Source organism: Ambystoma mexicanum, chromosome 7q, assembly GCF_040938575.1.
Source record: "Ambystoma mexicanum isolate Mex_15411 chromosome 7q, UKY_AmexF1_1, whole genome shotgun sequence".
NCBI classification, from domain to species: Eukaryota; Metazoa; Chordata; class Amphibia; order Caudata; family Ambystomatidae; genus Ambystoma; species Ambystoma mexicanum.
Window position 1 is genome coordinate 384924887 of NC_090941.1, and position 18680 is coordinate 384943566.

Sequence of the window (18680 nt, forward strand, 5' to 3'; positions counted from 1 at the left end):
GATATTTGTTGCGGAAAAAACACAATATTCACTTTGTTGTTCTGGGTAACAAATTCTGGGCCGATTCGCGCAAGTCAGAACTCTGTACATTTGCACAGGTGTCCTCTTTTTGGAAATGCATGGGTTCCCTGTTTTCATTGTGAGGAACCTTTCTCGTCGGGTCACCTGTGGGAACGCGAGAAGGTATGACATCTGTTGCTGGCGACGTGTTTCGGTGAGTAGACACAGGGAAATGTCTCTAAAAGTGGCTGGAAATGAAGACAATTCTCAGACATTTTGTTCTGGCCCCTCACCGAAACACACCGCCAGCAACACATGGTCCACCTTCCCGCATCCCGACACGTGTCCCGATGAAAACGGTACCTCACATGTGTGGGTGCACCTAACGGGGGCGCAAAAGGTAAAGGGTAACCCACTGGAAACCCCAAGCCTTTCGCCACTGCCCATTTTGTTCATTTTGTAGGCCTACAGATTTGGGCCTAGGGTGTCAAAGCCAGCAAGGGAAACATGGAACCCCATGCATTTCCCAAAGGAGGACACCCGTGGGAATCCACAGAGGTCTGTCTTGCGCAAATTGCCCCTGTTTTTATTAGCCACAATCCCCAAAAAAGTGTGATATTTGGTGGGGAAAAACACAAAGTTCACTTTGTCTGGGGTTCAGGGTAATAAATTACCTGGCATCAGATAGGGGAGGCCCCACCTCATGCATCCCTCCCAGGAATCAGATGCCCCCAGGGAGGGTTGCATGAGGTGGGGCCCTCCATTTGGGGTGGGGGGGTTGAGGGCCACCCTCCGTTGCAGTACATCATTGACTGCCAATTTAGGGTGCCCCTCAACCCTCCTAAAATGCAGCCGATCCGCGGGCAGCAATGCCACACATTGGGTATCGCTGTAAAGGGGAGAATCTCCCCTTTCCAATGATACCTGCCTCGATCTCCGGCTTCAAATACAGCCGGAGATCGAGGCGGAGCAAGAAGGTCTCTTACCTTCTCTCTTCACCGCAACAGCCGAAAATGGCTGCTGCAGTGATTTTACTTTCAGTTTCACGCCGACGTGCTTTACGCACGCCAACATGAAACTGAAGGTAATCCAGCCCCCTGGCAGTGAGAGGGGACCACCCCCTCACATAGCCCGGGGGTTGGATTACAGCTGCAAAGCAGGGATCGAGCAAAGCAGAGTGCCAAAACCGACGAGCCGGCTTGTCGGTGGCACTTAAAGGGTTAAGAAGTTCTTTCTGTTGACATTTCGTTTATTGAGAAGTCTTTTTTGTAATTTAGTCATTAGTTTTGTTAGTAGTGGTTTCATTTTGTTTAACACTAAAATAAATAACTTTCTTTTGAGAAGGATTGCACTGTCTATCAACGCTTCTAAGATTAATTTCCTATGATAGGTTTTAAGGGTGAGTTTGATTTCTCTCCTTTTTTATAAGATTTTGCAGGACTCTGTGATGGAACATATTTGCTAAAATACTTTTTTGGTATGCTTAGTTTGCACTATATCAAGATTTATAGGAGCATTTTTATCTGTAGTGGTAGCTAATTTTTTGTTAATTGTTTTGTGGTTTGTATTACATTTTGATAGAGGAGGCAACATTTCTGTACTTGAAGCTTGTTTTGTTTCGCTAAATGACTGTATTAGCTGTTTTGTTTTAACTATTTTTACAAATTCTGCTAGAGATGGATGCTTGTTTTGGAGACTTCTATTTTCATTTGCTCTGTTTCTGCGTTGCTTTCTACGGACTTGATTGTTGGTAGGCATTCTTTAGGGTCTGTTGAAAAAAATAAAGAAGATATGGGTTGGGGTGTTCTTAATGTATGTGTGCTGTTTGCATGAGTGTGTGAGTAAGATAATAAAGATGTATGTAATGGTGTGTGATTGTGCATTGGGCAAGTACAACTAGTTGGAATGGCTATTCTTGAATTTATGTGCTACTAAACTGGGGTTCAGATGATAGTAGAAAGTAAGCTGGTGCTATGGAGAAGTAGAAATAGTAAATCTAATGGTATACAATTAAAACAGTTGTTTGTTTTCTATAATATCAAAATTCTAGGTGTTGAGTTGGGTTATTTGTGTGTCGAAAACTAAAAAATTGTGCGTCATTCTGCCTGTAAATCTCTGTTTAAGAAATGGGGATTTGTAGACAGAATCGTGCACAATCTATGTTTTTAGACACAGAAATAGCATGAATTAACCTTACAGTGGGCCTCATTAGGACCCTGGCGGAGAGGGTATTACGCCAGCGTAGTGCATGGCGTACCTCTCCGCCATACTACGAGTTCCCGTAGCGCCATGGAGGTTTTCTCCGCCTGGTTTTACCAGCCGGAGAAAACCATGGCGCTACGGGACCTCGTTGTTAATTACGCCACCGTATTTTACGGTGGCGTAATTAACTCCTTCCCCACTCCCATTATACCCTATGGGGCAAAAATGGGAATGGGGAAGGGCAGAATGGGGATTGGGGATTTACCGCTCCGCCGAGGTCGGAATGGGGCGGTAAATCCGCCAACCCCCATGGCGCTATCGGCGGCTTTCCGCCATGCTTCGCGGTGCATTTAGCACCGCGAAGTCCGCCTGGGTCGTAATGAGGCCCAGTGTGTTTGAATAATAGCACAAATAATATGGTGGTATTCAACTTACTTTTTTTCTGAAATGAGCAGGTTTCTTCTTAGTTGTTCTTTGTACTTCAAATTCGGCTGCTACTTTTCAGGAGAATGGTCTTCACTGCAATTGTAAAGGAAACAAAGAAAAATCATGAAAACTATCTTATTCACATAAGATGCGTTGCACCAGTTGAATACATATCATATGTTCTTAATGCATAAACTATATTGTAATGACTAACTGTACCAACCAAAATATCATTTGTATGCCTTGTGGAATTCATAATGTACCACTGAATACCACTATTTCTGTAACTAGGCTCTTGTAAGTAACAGCGCCTCAATGCCATGGGCTGCTTGCGCAGTATATAAATATAAGTAAATAAATGTTTATATTTTTGTACACGTATTGTTGTTTGATTTTTTAACATACTGTGTGCATGCAATTTTGTTTGAGTATGTTAACTTTTCATATTGTACTTTAAATATGTTAGTTCAACATGCTTTGGAAATGTGTGTGTAAAAAGACATTAAATAGCAGATAGGTTTGGAAGTGACAGTTGATTTTAGGAGATGGAAAAAATATAGTGAATTCATTTTATAGATTATACAAGCTAAAAGTCAGTTAATCTGTTTATATGAATCTATATAAATTGTACATGTACTATATAGAAAATATGCATACCTGTAGTTTGTATTCAAGCATATGGATATGCATGCAGCTGCAAGTAGAAATCTTGGAGACTTGTACAGTATTTCTGGTATAAGGTGCTTTCCAATGATATGACACTTGTACTCAGAGAGATTAACAGTACATTTAAAGGGCTGATCTATGATGATGCAGTTAGATGTAGAGATCTTGGATGTGAATGATGGATGTTCATGTGACTTCTTAGCTATATCCAATGAGGGAATGGCACAGAAAGTGAAAAGGAAATGGTAGAAGGACTGTTCATGTTACGATACATGGCGGTAGTCTGCGGACATCAGGTGTTAGATCTGGGGATTTTTGGGTTGGGGAGCCATTCAAATGAGAATGAGCAGAGAAAGGGATTGGTCAGGAAAGTTTAGTGGGTGTGTTGTGCCAGGAGAGACTTTCTCAGATACTATTTTTGCTGAGAGAAGAACAGATAGCTATGGCTGTGTGTTTCAAAAAACAGATTGTTTGGATTTTGGGAGACTCGTGGATACATTGGTTGAAGGTGCATGCAGAAAGCTGTGGAGTAGCTGTAGATCTTGGATTCCCACATGTGGAAGTGCACTGGCATGGAGTACATGGAATTAAGTAGTTGGATTTGCTACCTCTCTGTGCTACTTTGGAGACAGAGCAACATCCATACACTATTGTAATTCATTGTGGAGGGAACAGTTTAGGACATGTGTCTGGAAATTCTTTGCAATTTGCAGTGAAAGAAGGACTTGGGAAGGTCATGGACATGTTTCCAAATTCTCAAGTAATTTTTTCACGGATTGCGCAGAGACAAATGTGGCTTCGTTCTTCTTCATTTGGTCGACAAATGGTGAAAGTAAGGTGCAATGTAAATAAGGCTGTTTTTGCCTTTCTAAGCGATTTTGGCATGTCCTCTTTTCACAATGAAAAAATTATGTTTCTTAGTACATGCATTTTTCACAGAGATGGAGTCCATCCTACTTATGCTGGCAATCAGATTTTTTTGAGAAATGTACAAAATGCATTGCAACCTTTTTTGGAATTACAGCATCCATTTTATAGGAGGTGTTGAGCATTTCAAATTTTTCAAACAAAAATAAACACCATCAAAAGGCTCTTTTCAGAGCCACCACTTCCTCCCAGATAAAACTGCAATGGTTATGATAGGGTAGCACCCCAACATTTTAGATGTCTGTGGACTGTCTGCGGACTTCTAAAAAATACACAGGGTCCTGCATTTATTTTCACTTCTATTTTTTAACTGTAAAAGCTGGCTCTGAAAAGAGCCTTTTTTTATTTTTGTTGTTTTACATTTTTTTTTTTTATACAACACACTAGGAGAGGAGGGGAAAGGAGGGCAAAGGGGGTATACCAACCACAGGGATAAGAAAGGGCGAGCTGAGAGAGGAAGATGTAGAGTGGCTTTCACTTGGGTAGTGAGCAGACCTTCTCGTGCTCTGAAACGATAGCCTCAAAAGCACTACAAAGTCTCTCCCCCTGCACAGTACTGTGTCGCAGTACATAAACACAACTGTGAAACTCGAAAGATAAGTCATCTGCATTGCGTATGGCCTGTGAGGCAGCTGAGGAATACGCTGTTCCACAGGAGTGTTCCTTGTGGTGACAGGATCGGAAACAGAGCATGAAGTAGAGGAAGTCAACCTGCTACGCTCCTCGCAAGGTACAACTTTGTGAACGGCCCCCGAGTGGAATGACTTTAGGTGTTGCTTCATGGTAGTTGTCCCAAAGCTGCATGAACCATGCCTCCCGCGACTGAGTACCATTTTGCACTCATTGCAGGTGACTTGGTTTGCACTCGCCTTAGGACCATTACCACGAATGGTAAATAACCGCCACACCCAAGACTCACGCCGAGTACTGGTAGTAGGGACTTCCACTACCTCATTCTCATCATCCTCTTCTTCCTCCTGTGCATCCTCACTTCTGTTCCCCTCTTCAGGCCCTTGGGGAGGTGGTGGTGGAGGTGGAGGGGGTGGGCATGGGGGTGGTGCTGAGGCAGATGCAGCACCAGGTGGCAGTAGTGGAGCCATGGATGCCATCAAGTTTGCGATGGAAATCTCCAAATTGGCAGAAAAATTTGCTGTGCTCTGTAGGATAGCCAGAAACACAATGAGAATGAACTCTAGGGCATGGTCTTTTATAGGGGTGCTTGTGCGTGGTTCACGGACATGCACGCTGTCCGCAGACAGATCAAACAGAAAAAAGGGTTCAAATAGTCACAAAAAGTATGTAGAAACTCAGGATTACTATGTGGGACTTGTTCTATGGTTAGTTTTTGTTGGAAAATATTGTAGATTACTTGAAATTGTAGTTTTAAATTATTCGGGGACACGAACAGTGTTCGCAATCAGAATATACGCTGATCATGGGCACGGTCACATGATAGCTTTGCGAACATGTCCGCGAAGGGGACCAAATGCACTGAAACTATTTTGCGCATGCGCATTGGTGTTCTGCGTACACTGTTCGAGTCCTGAAGTGATTAAAAGTGCATCACAAGTGAAACGAACATTTCAGGACACCGCGTGTGTTCTTAGAACAGTTTCAACTTGCCTACGAACAGTATGGACAGGCATAGCGTCCTCAGGACACCCCCATTTTGTTTATTTACGAACATCCCAGGACACATAATATGTTCTCAGAACACTCATCTTGCCAGCGAACAATACGGACAGCATCATCAGGACACCCACATTTTGTCCATTGACGGACATTTCAGGACACCGCGTGTGTTCTCAGAACAGTTTCAACTTGCCTGCGAACATTACGGATAGGCATAGTGTCCTCAGGACACTCCCATTGTGTTTCTTTACCAACATTTTAGGACACAGCATGTGTTCTTAGAACAATTTTAACTTGCCTGCGAACAATACGGACAGGCATGGCGTCCTCAGGACACCCCCATTTTGTTTATTTACGAACATCCCAGGACACATAATATGATCTCAGAACACTCATCTTGCCAGCGAACAATACGGACAGCATTGTCAGGACACCCACATTTTGTCCATTGACGGACATTTCAGGACACGCGTGTGTTCTCAGAACAGTTTCAACTTGCCTGCGAACATTACGGATAGGCATAGTGTCCTAAGGACACTCCAATTTTGTTTCTTTACAAACATTTTAGGACACAGCCTGTGTTCTTAGAACAGTTTCAACTTCCATGCGAACAATACGGACAGGCATAGTGTCCTCAGGACACTCCCATTTTGTTTCTTTACGAACATTTTAGGACACAGCCTGTGTTCTTAGAACAGTTTCAACTTGCCTGCGAACAATATGGACAGCTATTGCGTCCTCAGGACACTCCAATTTTGTTTCTTTATGAACATTTTAGGACACAGCCTGTGTTCATAGAACAGTTTCAACTTGCCTGCAATCAATACGGACAGGCATAGCGCCCTCAGGATACACCCATTTTGTTTAATTACGAACATCCCAGGACACATAATATGTTCTAAGAACACTTTCATCTTGCCATTGAACAATACGGACAGCGTCCTCAGGACACCCACATTTTGTCCATTGAGGAACATTTCAGGACAGCGCGTGTGTTCTTAGAACAGTTTCAACTTGCCTACGAACAGTACGGACAGGCATAGCGTCCTCAGGACACCCCCATTTTGTTTATTTACGAACATCCCAGGACACATAATGTGTTATAAGAACACATTCATCTTGCCAGCAAACAATACGGACAGCGTCCTCAGGACACCCACATTTCGTCCATTGACGAACATTTCAGGACACCGCGTGTGTTCTTAAAACAGTTTCAACTTGCCAGCAAACAATACGGACAGGCAGAGTGTCCTAAGGGCACTCCCATTTTGTTTCTTTACGAACATTTTAGGACACAGCCTGTATTCTTAGAACAATTTCAACTTGCTTGCGGACAATACGGACAGGCATAGCGTCCTTACGACACCCCCATTTTGTTTATTTACGAACATCTCAGGACACATAATATGTTCTAAGAACACTTTTATCTTGCCAGCGAACAATACCGACAGCGTCGTCAGGACACCCACATTTCGTCCATTGACGAACATTTCAGGACAACCAGTGTGTTCTTAGAACAGTTTCAACTTGCTAGTGAACAGTACGGACAAGTATAGTGTTCTTAGGACACCTCCAATTTTGTTTCTTTATGGACATTCTGGACACTCGTGCTGTCCGCGGACACCTGAATTGCTTTAAAAAAAAAAAAAAAAATGAATTAGGACACAATATGATAATTTTACTTTCTTTTACATGTATGTTACATTTATGTCAGAGAAGGTGAGGCAGAAACTGAAACAAAAACAGGAGAATTAGAGTTTTCAATAGGATTTATATGAGGTGAAGAAGGGATGGAAGTCTCATGAAAACGTTTTGGTTCATGGAGAGGGTTTGGGGATAATTGACTGGGTTATGGTGAGGGGGGCAGGTGCATGTGGGACAATGGTATGTAGTTGTTTGTTTGAAGTGATCCTCCACAAAGTAGGTCAATTTTTTCTTCTATGTGCTGAAGATTCTTATCCAATACAGCTTTTTCATTAGTATTTTCAATTTTTGTATGGTCTGAACAAAAAATATATATGTTAAATGTATATAAAATAATATTAATGAATTGGTTTATATAGTAAAGTGTCTACCATTAGATTCACTATCTTCTGACATTTCCTCACGTGGGAAATGCTCCTCTAGCCACTCCAGAGTACTAGACATTTCTGTGAGAAAAAAACATAATATAATTATTTTTTGTATCTAATAAAGAAAGTTTACAAATACATGAGTAAAATGCAGTATACTTACTATTTCAGGTAAGGTGTGTTCTGAGTGGTCTGTAGATTTGCTGTTGCTTTTAGTTGTGGAGTTTCTGTGAGGTAATCATGTTGGAAGCCTATCTTTCTTCTGTTGGTATATTCCATTTTAGAAAATATTGTATTTAAATGAATGGTTAGTGTGTTATATATATGGGTTACACTTCTTCTTATTTATTACTACATATAATGTGTATGTGTGCTGGTTTGTGAATTTGTAAAATGTTCATATGTTATGATATAACAATTAAACATACCCACGCAGACTTTTTGGGTAGTGGTGCTGTTGTCCGAACATGTCCGTGGACATTAAAAGAGTTTGCGGACGTCAAATTCAGTAGAGGGGGTTCAGTATGTTCCATATTACATGTACATAAAGTCAGAGTTATTATTGTTAAATTGTGCTACTAAAAACATATGAAATTCAGTGAAAAAACTTTGTTAAAGGGACGTTATGGTTAAGTTGCGCTACTTAAAACCTATGAAATTCAGTGAAAAAAATATGTTAAAGGGACATCATGGTTAAGTTGCGCTACTAAAAACCTATGCAATTCAGTGAAAAAAATGTGTTAAAGGGACGTTATGATTCCAAGTAAAACCGAAAAACCCCTGCAATTTGCCAGTTATGGTAAGCTAAACAACCATAACTTGCGCCACCACTGTGCACTGCTAAGACTAACACCCACAACATCAAAGATGACATCACAAATGTCATTGATGACATCACTGATAAAAACAGTAAACAGTACTCCTTTCACTTCATTGTATTTTCTACATGGTCTCACATATTCAGATATTCTGGAAACACACAGCCAAAATAAATAAGACTCCCAAACGCCTACCGTGTCACTGCCCATGGTCATGGCAAGTGATTTTTCACCCCCCAACATCACTATACCTATAAAAATAACTTTTAAAAATAAATAAAACACAAACACCCCAAACTCTATAGCTGCGGGCACTCATACCCACGGCTATCTGTAGTCCTGTACAGCCTCAAATATATCTGTGATAACCGGAGTAAACAGACAAAAAGAAAAATGTTTTCCTGCCCCCCATGCCCTCACCAAGTGGCCCCCTCATATCTGCCAGCTTCCCCACTTCCCAGATGGCCTCCTCACCTCCCCTGCCCTGCCATCTCTGCCCCCCCCACAACACGCACTGTTTCTGTGAGACAGTTTCCTTTGGGATGTTGACTATTGGAGGCTATAGCCGCAGCTGCAGAATACTTTGTGTTGCAAACTCAGTCCCTGGACCTCCTATAATTTCCCACTGTCACATGATGTCCTCCAGCAACCTCCCCACCTCTAGACCAATGTCAATTGGAAATATTTTAACCGGAAAACAGTTTTTTTAACTACTTTTCTTTTCCCGTTATCCGTGGCTATACAGGTAGTAATCTCTTGCATCAAGAGAAAAACAAGATGCCATTGTTTGTTTTCTAAAAAAAATACTGTTTTGGTAATTTACCCGAGATATAGCTGTCTATTTTTGAGACAGACACCCCCATTTCCATCAAATATTTAAATAACTAATGCATAGAATAACCCAAACCACGTATGGATTGCGTCCAAATTCGTCCAACGGTCTGGGAGTGTGCTTTGCCAAATATGTACTTGTTTGTCTATGGGAAAATTAATGGGAATCATGCTACAACTTTGGAAAACTATTTTCTCTGTCTTCTTAATACATCTTTTATTGTTCATTGGATCTTTACAAAACCATGCAGTCTGGAGAGGCCCACAAGTCCCAAATCACTTTCAAAATTCCGGTCGGATCCATTACTGGAATGAAAAGTTATTTACGATAATATTTAGAGAGGTTCCTATGGGAGTCTGACAGCCACTGTATAATATTCTTAGAAAAACAACTTTGTTAAAGTGACTTTATGGTTGCAAGGTAAAATCGAAAAAACAAAGAAATTTGACAGTTTTGGTCAGCTATGGAACCAAAAAACGCCCCACCACTCTGCACTGCTTAGACTAACACCCAGGACAGCAAAGATCACATCACAAATTGCATCATTGATGACCACAATTATTTCGGGTATAGAATGCTATTCTCTTTCGATACACACCATTTCAATATGGTGGCACTATATACACACAAATGATGAACACTGTCTTTTTTGAGTTTTCAATATTATTTGGAACTGAATGGCTAATGGCATTCCAAACACAACCCATTCTTCGGCTGCAGACAAAGTCAGCTGACATTTCATTCCTATCCTTTAACTACAATCATGGAAACATCCAATGTATCAAGTCATATACTTTTGTACGACATTTCTGCTGATCTATATTCAGTATAATTGAAACATCCACTTGAGACATGAGTCATTTTCTGATGGCTTATTTTCAATACTGTTGGTGTGGACATCCAAAAACAAGTCCCCTTTCTGACTCTTTGTGAAAATAGCAGGCAAGCCCTGCAGGCCCGGTTCTGGTGCCTGCTATGTGATGGGTACCCAAGGGTAGAGGGTGGTGGTGTGCCCCACCCTGCTCTGGACACTTGCAGGGCCTCATCATAAGGAGGGATATTATGTACCACATCATTCAAAAGTAACACCAGCATCATTATACTTTCTGAAACATTAGTGCTCTTGCAGTGCCATTATACCCAACATTCCTCATACAGATTTGGCAGGAACCGACTCTCTAAAAGGAAGGTGCCCTTGCCTGGAATTATTAGAATTTCTGTGGGAGACTAGACCTGCCTGATTGAGCTTCTAAACAAGAAACCATTGTGTACATGCAGGAGTCAGGAAAACATATGGGATGTGACAGAAATGGATACTGAAATAAGGCATTGTCGGGGTGATTATCCCGAGGTCGGCTGAGCCGTCCGCGGACCTCCGGGCTGGGAGGCCCCAACTTCTCCCGTGCTTCCCAAAATGAGTATGAGACACACACAAGGAGCAAGGTGGTTCTGCTGTTTATTATAACAAAGAAAGGGATGGGTCTTGGATTGTACGCGTCCGTCCAGACCCTCAAACTTAGTGGGGCTCGCAGGCCCTTTTTACAGCAGTATGACGCGCTACTTGCGTCACCTGGGAAAGTTAGCAAAAAACCTTTTGCCACTTCGGATTGGTTCCTCGAGTGGTAGGGTTAGTATAGGATACATATAGAGAAGAATATTAGTGGTTAAGGATGAGTCAGGTGGTATACTCGGGCTGTCCCTTCTACTGGATACTTAAAAATCGTTACACAAAGACCCCTGATAATTGGCTAATGTTAGTGGCATCAGTGATGAGTCCCCCCATGTTCTGATTGGTCCTCTCGCGAGCCCCCAAGCCTGGGACCATCGTCGTTCCCAGCTCGCGGTGTACCTGTCACTAGCAACAATGTGTAACTATGTGTTTGTGCAGACAATGTACGGGTTTGCTCATAGGTTTGTGAGCTGGTCATTCCCATCGCCGTAGGTGTCCATCTAGCCATTTCGCTGTTGCAGCCTGTCTCCCAGACGTGGGACCCAGGCGACTTCTGTCTCGTGGGTCTGGCACCTTGTCAGATCGGCCTGGTCACGTGTGGAGAGACCGTAGCTGAAGCGGAATTCTGCACATTTAAAGTTGTATTTCGTTTCTGTGTGCTTGGCTTTGCTTACAGGTGTGACCTTGGCGCCGGCTGGTAGCATACGATTTGCAACATCGCGCCCTTGGCTACGAGCTCTCACTGGGCTCGTTCTGCGTGATCAGCACTTGTATTCTTGCTCATACAGTCTTCATGGTGAGGCTCTTGCTTGCGGCCTACTCGGGCCTAGTTCATGGGTGGGAATGCATAATCCATGGTACCTATGTCGCGGTTTCACATGGCATCATAAGCAATATTATGTCTACATTATGGTGTCATCACAAGGCGAGAGGTGGGAGAAGCGTCAGCAAGCGTATACACAAGTTCTTCAGGCGTCTTGCGTTTCTGCATTACTATAAAGGGGCCTATGTGAAAAATAACAAAGATGCATGTCAGTGGGTGTGTCAGTCACCTACGTCATAGCACTGAATATGTTCTTCGTGTAGGCTGGTGCGTGAGTGACCAGTGTGCATGGGGGCACGTGTGTTCTCGGCAGTTGGCTAGGTCGTTGTGGCATCTCTAACGATGTTGGTGCTCGTGGCTTTTGTCTTAGTCGAGTTCATCCATGCCGCAGGTGTAGGCTTGAGTCGGACAGGCTGGTGGGCATATCCTTATGTTCTTGAACCAGGGTATTTTGTCATCTGGTAGATTGACAAACTCATCCTGTGGTGGGTGCCTGGGCTGCGTTCCTCTAGGCCATGGTCGTGATGAGATTGGGGGAGCTTGTTCTCCCATTCTCCTACTTCAGCCCCCCCTCTGGTCGACTTGTCGACCACAAACATATCCTTTTCTTTATCTCCTCTTACTCTCCATAATTTAGTTATTCCACCCAAGTGTCCATAGTGGTTGATATGGTCTTCAAATGACCAGTACATATAAACACAGCTCCCTCCTGGTTTGCAGTATACCCATCTTCCAACATAGCTCCTCGGGTTTCTTGGGTTCTCCAACTTTACCGATGGTGGATCCAAGTAGTTGGTAATGATCTGTTTATGAAGTTTCTCTCTTTCCTTTATTATCACGTCGGTGTGCTGGTCATCATCAGTTGGCATCAAGGGATGCATGCCAACCATTTCGATCATTTCGTCTGTAGTGCGTGCCTTCCTGGCCTTCCAGAACCTTATTACAATCAATACTGCTGCAGCTAATATTATGCATCCAACTATCACTTTCAGTCCATCTGACAGCCATGATGGCATCCATGACCATAACAATGAAAACCAGCTAGTATCCTTCTTCACTCCTTTGTTTTCTTCCATCATTTTGGAGTGCATCTGGGCGAGTTGTGATACTGCTTCAGTAAGTGTTCCATTATCTGCATCGTTAGCAGGAAAAAATGTGCAGCATGATTGTCCAATTTTTGCACAAACTCCTCCTTCCATAGCCGTGAGAAGATCCAGTACATATCTGTTTTGTAATGATACCATTCTTACTGCTTGCAGTTCCTCTTTTATGGCGTTGAATCCGTTTACTGTTGAATTAATCGTCATCATTAGTTCCCATCGGGTGATCTGAAGCCATTTTGCATTTGCATATGCTTGTAGTCCTGGGTGTATTATTGATGAGAAGAACATTGCAGCCCTGCTGAATAATCTATGTTCTGGTGGGATGGAGGTGAGTGCTGTTTCCGACCTTCCCCATAGGTAGTTTCCTGTCAGGGGTTCTCCTTGTCTTTTCATTCTCTGTGGGATGTTATTGTTGTTGTTGTTGTTCTCTCCCTCTTGTGATTGTACAGACCTTCTCTTCTTCTTGTTTCCTTCGTCCATTTTGGGGAAATTGGCCATGTTCACATGTTTTTTGGGCACCACTAGTGATGGTACATTTATGTGTACCATGGTGCATATACCATTCCACAACGGAGGCAAGGTGTGGTATGCCTTATCTCTGCATGACCAATAGTGATTTATTACTGCCGTTCCAGCACCCCCCTCTGGTAGTTCTAACACGCTTCCGCAGTTGGTGTTGTAGCCCACCTCCACATCTCCTTTGTGTTGGTAGCATTGCTTGGGTGCGGTCAACGGTAATATGCTTATTGGGTCTTCATCCTTCTCCGTCCATGTCAGCAAGGGTACATATTTACCCCATGTCGTCCAGCATCTGTCGTTGTGTTCCTGTATGGTGGTAACATTTTCTCTTCTTATCAGGTTGCTCCCGACCACTCCTATTTCCCATTCATTGTTCATGTATATCTTCCCTGTTATTGTTATCAGTGGCCTTTCCCAACATCCCTGCACACCAGGAACTTCAGTGGCGTACCAATCACATGGCAGGTATTCTAGAGTTACTTTCTTCGTTTCTCCTTTATCGGGGCCACTCGTCATGTATCTGAATGCCTCAGCATGTAAGCTGCTCTTATGGTAGCCCAAACATGACTTGAGGAAGTTGTTTTCGTATGGATATGTGTCCCTTGTCTCCCACTGCATCCTCACCACTGTTCCTTGGAATCGTCCCCTCGTTTGGAAAAGTGCCAGATATAATATACATCGCACTGTTTTTTCCTGTATTTCTTTGGCAACTAATGTCCTTGAAGTGCTCATGGCGTATGAGATCAATGAGCACACATAACAGCTATCCTCTGTTGTCTGCTTACCAATTTGGGTCATGTGCTGGTACCACATGTTGTTTGAGACGTGTGCTGAATCTGTTATGTAATTATCAATACCTTTGTTGTCAGTATATGTGCTGCGTTTAACTCTACTTCCCTTACCCTTAGGGTTGCTAGCACCACCTGACGCCATACCTGTTGCAGCCGTGAGAGGGGGCATGTTAGTTTTGGGTGCAGACACAATATTGATAGCATAACTTTTCTGCCAGACAGAGGCAGCCAACAGACCAGTGATGACCAACACCCCTATCAGTTTTATTACAAGAGCTAGTCTCACCGGCATTTTGCTCTTACCTTGCTGCAGTCCGGGAGCTTATTCTTGCGACGTTAAAGGTGCCTGCCTGAAAATCCTCAATGTGCTGGTTATTATTGTTAGTTGTTGTTAATTAAGCTCTCCCTATCAAGTAATCGTTCAGTGCCCAGGCGAAGAGCTGTTCCCACGCTAATCTTAGAGATCTATCTCTTAGAGCCGGTAAGTGCTCGTGAAGATGGGGAAATGATTGTTCTATGGCCAAGACAAATTCAGTGTAATATACACGTACCCTTCTTCTTTTTAGGTACTTTGGCCTTCTTATATGATATACAAATTGGTGTGATAGGGCTTCAGTGGTGTAATCATCCGTGGGCAGCATCTACTCCTGGGCAGAGCACACTGTTAGTTACTTTATTTTCTAAACAGTACAATTATATGCGGTACCTGCATGTGCGAGAGAAAAATAGAGAAAACATACAAGTGTTTTATGTGTGTGTAACATCCAAGTTTGTTATAAAATGTCCTTCAATCAGTGGTGGCCTTGGAGGGGGGGCTGGGGCTGGATTGGGCAGAAGTTTGTTTACTTTGTGATCTTGTGACCATGGGGTGGGCTGTGGGCAAGCGTCCAACGTCTATGGCAGTAGTTGTCTGGGGAATCTGGGGGGTGGTCAAGTGTAGTGACACTATTGTCCTCAGCGGTGGTCGATGTATCCTTCTCTGTAGCCGACGCTGTTGATGTTGTTGTTCTTCCAATGGCCCTGTCGTGAACGCTAGGGCGGGTCTGGAGTTTGTAGATCTTTACGTCGTGTAGGTGATTCCAGGTGTGCTTATCCTGCAGTTTCACTGCTCTAGGAGCCACCTCCTCTACCAAGTGTGGTCCGGTAAAGCGTGGGCCGTTCCACTTTCTATTGAAGTTGCGGAGAAGCACATGGTCACCTTCAGCAATAGTGCATAGTCCTTCCTTTTCCAGTTCCTTGCTGGTGTCTTCTTGTTGAGAACTCTTTGACCCACCCCGCGTGCGCTCGAGCTGTTGAGATACAAAGGCGACACTAGTAATCAAAGAAGACACATATTGATACATTTCGTCACCAAGAACAGTTGCAGTGTTTTCATAGTCCGTAAATGCTCTTGATGTTGGCGTAAAAGGAAGGTGCATTTGACGTCCTCTCACCACCTCATGGGGAGTGAGGTGGTGATCAGACCCTGGCCTATTCCTCAGCTCAAACAGAGCCAGCGGAAGGCAGTACAACCACCTCTTTTTAGTTGTCTGCTGAATTTTTGCGATCTCTTCTTTCAATGGGCCATTCAGGCGTTCACATCTACCGTTGGCCTGCGGGTGGTATGCACATGCAAATTTATGTTTAATACCCAGCAAGGATGTGATGTGTTGAAACATTTCATTAGCAAAGTGTGGGCTGTTGTCCGACAGCAGCACTTTGCAAACACCCCACCTGGGGAAGACCTCTCTCACTAAAAATGTAGCTGCTCTGAATGCATCCGCGTGTGAGCAGGATCCGGCCTCGATCCACCTGGAGAATGGACATACCACTACAATCATATACCTATGTCCTTGACATACATTGATCATATCAACATAGTCAATATGAAGGTGTAGGAATGGTCCCTCGGGCCGGGGTATAGTACCTTTTATCACTTGCAGCGTGTGACCAGCCGTAAACTGTTGGCATGTGAGGCAGTTGCTGATGAAATTGGTGACATGAGAATTTAACTAGGGGGCAGAACCAATCTTCCCTAATTCGCGCTGCAATCACTTCCTTTCCTGTATGTGCTGGATGAAGTGCGTCTGTTGGGGACATCGTACATCCTCTTTTTACCCATAGTTCCTTTTCTGTCATTGGTGTGGCTGTCTGTAATTCCATTATCTGTGTTGCAGGGAGATGAGTGTACCCTTCCTTCATCATCATCTGTCTTGCCATTCCCCTCCCTCTCCCTCTCTCTGATTCTGGGGGGTTCCATAGTTCACCAAAATATGCCACATGCTTGGCATGGGCGTCTGCTGTTTCATTTCCTTTCGAGATATAGTCATATCCATTAGTGTGTGCCGGGCATTTAACCAAAGCTATCTCTTGGGGGTCATTAATTACTTCAATCAATTATTCTAGTAATTCATGTTGTACTGGGGTGCCATCAGCTCTTCTAAACCCCCTTCTCTGCCATTTTATCAGCCCCGAGTGGACTGTTGATGTGACGTATGCGCTGTCAGAATATATAGTAACTCGTTTGTCAACACTTTCCTTTAATGCCAAAATCAGCGCAACCAATTCCGCTGCCTGAGCCGAATAATGCTGTGGTAATTGCACGCATTTTACTGGGACATAAATCAAATCTTCTGTCATTCTTACAACTGCTGCCCCAGTTCTCCTTATTCCATCACTTTGGTCGATTGTTGATGAACCATCAATGTACAAAATCTCCCCCCCTTTAAGTGCATCCTCCTCAACTTTTCTTGTGCATGAGTACGTTTCAATAGTTTGTGTGCAATCGTGAGCATAATCACCTTCCTCAACAACTTCCGCTATGAATCTGGCTGGGTTTATGGTACTGCATCTGACAATTGACAATTCGGGTCCAGATAAGATGATCTCAAAACCCGACACCCTCTGTGTCGTCAGTGTGGACATAGGTTTGTTCAAAATTGCAAATAGCGCATGCTCCACAAATAGTGTGGTGGGGCACCCCATTGTAATCGATGATGATTTCTCCACCGCAAATGCAGCTACAGATGCAGCAAGACCCTTTTCGCAAGGGAAATGTCCTAGCATAACAGTGTCCGAGTGACCACTGTAGAACTCTATTGGCTTGTGTCCCATGCTAGTTTTCTGAGTCAATACTGCTTTCATTACTGCTGAGTTGCAATGTGAAAAGATGAAAAATTGCTGTTCGTAATTTGGGGTGGCTAGTACGGGAGCAGTGGATATGGCGTGTTTCAACTCATCAAACGCCTCCTTCATTTCTCTTGTCTATCCCAATGTCTTGTCCCCTTTGTGTGCTTCTCTCAATACCTCGAGCAGGGGTCCAATGTATGAGCTGTAATCAAAAACCCATGCTCTACAGTAGTTGCATAAGCCCAGGAACTGCTGCAGTTCCCTCACAGTTTGTGGTTGTGGCATGTTGAATATGGCTTGTGCTCTTTGTGGTGCAATCTTTCTTCCGTGCTGGGATATTAATTGACCAATGTATAGTACCTGTTCCTGACAGTACTGTAACTTTTCTTGTCTACCTTGTACCCCTTTTCAGCCAACACTGTCAGCATTTTCACTGAGTCCTCCCTGCACCTCTCCTCAGTTGTGCTGCAAATTATTATATCGTCAACATATTGCAGCACCGTACTTTCCAATTCAATGTTCGTCAAATCCATCTGTATTACTCTGTTGAAAATTGAGGGTGACTCGCAGTACCCTTGTGGTAGGGACTGGTGGTCCACAGTGATGCTGGAACCTTAGCCATATCTTTCTTGTAAAATGGTACTGGGGTAGATGCAGGTGCCTCGAGTGCCATAGCCATTTTCTGTGCTACTTGCTTGTACGTTACTCTTAACCAGTTGTCTACACTCATCATAAATACCATCTCTCCTTCTCCCCTGTCTTCTGAAACGAGCTCTTCATCAGACACCTGGGTGAGCCTGCATCCCTCAGCCAGGGCTATCACTGCTCTCCATGCTCTCCCTCCCCTGTCATGGGCATGTACAGCAATGTAATCAGCAGTTGCTATGATGCTCTCGGTGCTCACCGAAATCACCTTCCCCTCTGGTTCACTAGCTGGTGTCTCAGGCCTGAACAAATATGCTGCTGGCCTCCTCCAAATCTCTCCTTCTATTCCTGGCATCCATGCAAATGCCATATCTGTTCCATATTGGAACCGCTCGCAATCCACAGGCTCAGCTCGAGCTACTGTCTGGCCACAGTACGCTTGCAGTATTTGTCGTGCAGTAAGCATGTTTATTCCTGGTGTGGAGCAAATTATGCCATTCTCCGTGAAGGAGATTGTCATATTTAGCCTGCTAATTATGTCCCTTCCAAGTATGTTCACTGGCGACTCCCTTGAATACAGGAGTGGGACAGACATGTCATAATCTCCTATAGATAAGGAGATGTTATTAGTAAAGGGAACCAACCCTCTAGCCCCAGAAAATCCTT